A 5,000-nucleotide genomic window follows, 5' to 3' on the forward strand; every position below is an offset into this window, starting at 1 on the left:
CTATATTGCGCCTTAACCTAACCTATATTGCGCCTCAATGTAACCTATATTGCGCCTCAATGTAACCTATATTGCGCCTCAATGTAACCTATATTGCGCCTCAATGTAACCTATATTGCGCCTCAATGTAACCTATATTGCGCCTCAATGTAACCTATATTGCGCCTCAATGTAACCTATATTGCGCCTCAATGTAACCTATATTGCGCCTCAATGTAACCTATATTGCGCCTCAATGTAACCTATATTGCGCCTCAATGTAACCTATATTGCGCCGCAATGTAACCTATATTGCGCCGCAATGTAACCTATATTGCGCCGCAATGTAACCTATATTGCGCCGCAATGTAACCTATATTGCGCCGTAACCCAACACACGTTGGGCCTTAACCCAACACACGTTGGGCCTTAACCCAACACACGTTGGGCCTTAACCCAACACACGTTGGGCCTTAACCCAACACACGTTGGGCCTTAACCCAACACACGTTGGGCCTTAACCCAACACACGTTGGGCCTTAACCCAACACACGTTGGGCCTTAACCCAACACACGTTGGGCCTTAACCCAACACACGTTGGGCCTTAACCCAACACACGTTGGGCCTTAACCCAACACACGTTGGGCCTTAACCCAACACACGTTGGGCCTTAACCCAACACACGTTGGGCCTTAACCCAACACACGTTGGGCCTTAACCCAACACACGTTGGGCCTTAACCCAACACACGTTGGGCCTTAACCCAACACACGTTGGGCCTTAACCCAACACACGTTGGGCCTTAACCCAACACACGTTGGGCCTTAACCCAACACATGTTGGGCCTTAACCTGCTCTGTAATTGTCATACGACGCGTTAAATTAGTGTAGTGTTGCCTAACTGCAACCCCCGCAACATAGTTTGCTACTCGCACTGCCCGGTCCGCAGTGTATCGCTTCATGTTAAACACCTTGCAGCTATACACTGTAATGTGGATGGCAGCAGGACGTACATGCTCAATGCCCTTTGCAGTTGTTCATTGGCATTTGCAGTTGTTCATTGGCATTTGCAGTTGTTCATTGGCATTCGCATGGCGAAGCACTTAGCCTACGCTGTGGTACGGCCTGTGTCAACTGTCCGCTGATGTTGTACGTCCAAATCACACACTGTACTGCACATTGGTCCTCATGTACTGAATGATACATCGTGGTACATGTGACCGTACAACGACTGCGCCAACAACGGCGAACCATGCGGTCCAAATGTTGTGCACTCAGCTACGTGTCGTCTCCCTATAAGAGCTGGATTGCAGTGTGGTATGCCCTGGATGGCGATCAGCATGAGCCGTCTGTTGATGTAGTGGCGCGTGTTGTCAGACGTAGTCGTCTCTTCTCACACACCGTGATAGCATGGTGCACTGCGTTCCACATCTGCGACATGCGACAGAGGCCGGTTGACAGTCGTTCGCGCAATGGACATCGCATACGTACGGGGGCCACCTTCCACGTGTTCGCGAAGCGTGCACATGTTGTTGCGTGTATGTGGGCAGACATAGTGTGTCGTGACACCTGACACAGGCATGCAACAATCGTTGAATTTGCAAATGGCGATGGACGCCTACGTTTGCTGGTGACGTTACGCAAATGAACAACTGGTAAACCGTTGTGGTGCGGTTGTTCTCGCTAGAGGTGAATCAGTGATGGCGACGATCGGTTGAGCTACCAACCGGTTGTTCCAGCGATACCCACCATGCCCACGAACGTGAATGGCATCTGGGTGTGAAGCGATACGCGGCGGTGGCTGGGTGGGACCGTCCCCGGCCGGTGAGGGGGGGCCTCCCGGCGTGCTGGCCGCGCGGTGCGTGGGCGCACGCGCTACAGCCGGCTGGTGGGGGCGGCCAGTGGCAGGCGCGCCGGCCGACGGAGGCGGCAGGCGGCGCAGCTGCGCGCCGGCGCACCCTGCACGCGGCGCCGTGCGGCCAAAGTAGGTCCTCGCGGGCCCGGTGCGAAGCGCGGTGGACATCTGCAGTGTGCTGGTCCGATTGAGGACTGTGTGCGCTGAGGATGCGCCGCCGCCCGGCGCTCGGCGCCGCGACGCCGTCTGCTGCTCGGTCGCCTCTGCGGTTCTCGCAGGTGGTTTGTATCGCAGCTGTGCGGACGTGTTGGCGCGTGCGCTGTGCTGGGAGAGTTCGCTTCGGCACCCAAGTGGGGCTTTTGTCCTTCTGTGGCGCTGGCGTTGGAGCTGCCGGTCACCGTAGGTGGCGCGTGTTGTCTCCCGCCGGCAATGCAACGACAGCACGCTCCCGGGCCTCTGTCGGCAGCGGCAAGCTCAGTTGGGAGCACGGGTGGTCGCACCTAAAGCGTCTACTCGCCAAACTCCGGGCGATTGCGCCTCTCTCGAACCCGACCAAGTACTTAGGACGGCGCTGCGCGCCGCCGGGACCTGAGAGGGTTTCGAGGTGTATGGTGCAGGGGAGCTCAGCCTCCTCCTGTTTGCAGAATAATTGAGCGGACGCTTGCGTGTTCGCGTGGGCCCCCGGGACACACTCCCGGGCGGCCGGCTGCTCAGCTCTAGTTGACGCAGCTCCCTGGTTGATCCTGCCAGTAGTCATATGCTTGTCTCAAAGATTAAGCCATGCATGTCTCAGTACAAGCCGCATTAAGGTGAAACCGCGAATGGCTCATTAAATCAGTTATGGTTCCTTAGATCGTACCCACGTTACTTGGATAACTGTGGTAATTCTAGAGCTAATACATGCAAACAGAGTCCCGACCAGAGATGGAAGGGACGCTTTTATTAGATCAAAACCAATCGGTCGGCTCGTCCGGTCCGTTTGCCTTGGTGACTCTGAATAACTTTGGGCTGATCGCACGGTCCTCGTACCGGCGACGCATCTTTCAAATGTCTGCCTTATCAACTGTCGATGGTAGGTTCTGCGCCTACCATGGTTGTAACGGGTAACGGGGAATCAGGGTTCGATTCCGGAGAGGGAGCCTGAGAAACGGCTACCACATCCAAGGAAGGCAGCAGGCGCGCAAATTACCCACTCCCGGCACGGGGAGGTAGTGACGAAAAATAACGATACGGGACTCATCCGAGGCCCCGTAATCGGAATGAGTACACTTTAAATCCTTTAACGAGTATCTATTGGAGGGCAAGTCTGGTGCCAGCTGCCGCGGTAATTCCAGCTCCAATAGCGTATATTAAAGTTGTTGCGGTTAAAAAGCTCGTAGTTGGATTTGTGTCCCACGCTGTTGGTTCACCGCCCGTCGGTGTTTAACTGGCATGTATCGTGGGACGTCCTGCCGGTGGGGCGAGCTGAAGGCGTGCGACGCGCCTCGTGCGTGCTCGTGCGTCCCGAGGCGGACCCCGTTGCAATCCTACCAGGGTGCTCTTGAGTGAGTGTCTCGGTGGGCCGGCACGTTTACTTTGAACAAATTAGAGTGCTTAAAGCAGGCAAGCCCGCCTGAATACTGTGTGCATGGAATAATGGAATAGGACCTCGGTTCTATTTTGTTGGTTTTCGGAACCCGAGGTAATGATTAATAGGGACAGGCGGGGGCATTCGTATTGCGACGTTAGAGGTGAAATTCTTGGATCGTCGCAAGACGAACAGAAGCGAAAGCATTTGCCAAGTATGTTTTCATTAATCAAGAACGAAAGTTAGAGGTTCGAAGGCGATCAGATACCGCCCTAGTTCTAACCATAAACGATGCCAGCCAGCGATCCGCCGCAGTTCCTCCGATGACTCGGCGGGCAGCCTCCGGGAAACCAAAGCTTTTGGGTTCCGGGGGAAGTATGGTTGCAAAGCTGAAACTTAAAGGAATTGACGGAAGGGCACCACCAGGAGTGGAGCCTGCGGCTTAATTTGACTCAACACGGGAAACCTCACCAGGCCCGGACACCGGAAGGATTGACAGATTGATAGCTCTTTCTTGATTCGGTGGGTGGTGGTGCATGGCCGTTCTTAGTTGGTGGAGCGATTTGTCTGGTTAATTCCGATAACGAACGAGACTCTAGCCTGCTAACTAGTCGCGTGACATCCTTCGTGCTGTCAGCGATTACTTTTCTTCTTAGAGGGACAGGCGGCTTCTAGCCGCACGAGATTGAGCAATAACAGGTCTGTGATGCCGTTAGATGTTCTGGGCCGCACGCGCGCTACACTGAAGGAATCAGCGTGTCTTCCTAGGCCGAAAGGTCGGGGTAACCCGCTGAACCTCCTTCGTGCTAGGGATTGGGGCTTGCAATTGTTCCCCATGAACGAGGAATTCCCAGTAAGCGCGAGTCATAAGCTCGCGTTGATTACGTCCCTGCCCTTTGTACACACCGCCCGTCGCTACTACCGATTGAATGATTTAGTGAGGTCTTCGGACTGGTACGCGGCATTGACTCTGTCGTTGCCGATGCTACCGGAAAGATGACCAAACTTGATCATTTAGAGGAAGTAAAAGTCGTAACAAGGTTTCCGTAGGTGAACCTGCGGAAGGATCATTACCGACTAGACTGCATGTCTTTCGATGTGCGTGTCGTGTCGCGCAACACGCTACCTGTACGGCTCGCAGTAGCCGTGCGCCGCGTGCGGAACCACGCGTGCTTCTCAAAACTAACGCCAATGTTGTGTGGTACGAGCGCTGAAGCGCTGGAGCGGCTGGCCTGCGGCACCTGGCGCCTGGCGCCGGTTTTGAATGACTTTCGCCCGACTGCCTGTCCGCTCCGGTGTGGAGCCGTACGACGCCCATCGGCCGTGAGGCCGTTGGACACAGAACGCTTGAACAGGGGCCGCCACACGCCTACGTCCCGCCTATGCAACTGTCTTGAAAGAGACAGTGGAAACTAAGAAAAGATCACCCAGGACGGTGGATCACTCGGCTCGTGGGTCGATGAAGAACGCAGCAAATTGCGCGTCGACATGTGAACTGCAGGACACATGAACATCGACGTTTCGAACGCACATTGCGGTCCATGGATTCCGTTCCCGGGCCACGTCTGGCTGAGGGTCGGCTACGTATACTGAAGCGC

The 5,000-nt window shown here is 55.0% G+C and overlaps 2 non-coding genes across 2 annotated transcripts; both read left to right on the forward strand.

Annotated features, from left to right (window-relative positions):
- Positions 1-2,565: 2,565 nt before the first annotated feature.
- LOC124584212 lies at positions 2,566-4,475 on the forward strand. The gene has a single exon (XR_006974614.1). It is a non-coding gene; the product is annotated as a small subunit ribosomal RNA (ribosomal RNA).
- Positions 4,476-4,826: 351 nt separating this feature from the next.
- LOC124583902 lies at positions 4,827-4,981 on the forward strand. Its single transcript, XR_006974333.1, has one exon. It is a non-coding gene; the product is annotated as a 5.8S ribosomal RNA (ribosomal RNA).
- Positions 4,982-5,000: the final 19 nt, after the last annotated feature.

Source organism: Schistocerca americana, unplaced genomic scaffold (assembly GCF_021461395.2).
Source record: "Schistocerca americana isolate TAMUIC-IGC-003095 unplaced genomic scaffold, iqSchAmer2.1 HiC_scaffold_47, whole genome shotgun sequence".
Taxonomy (NCBI): Eukaryota; Metazoa; Arthropoda; class Insecta; order Orthoptera; family Acrididae; genus Schistocerca; species Schistocerca americana.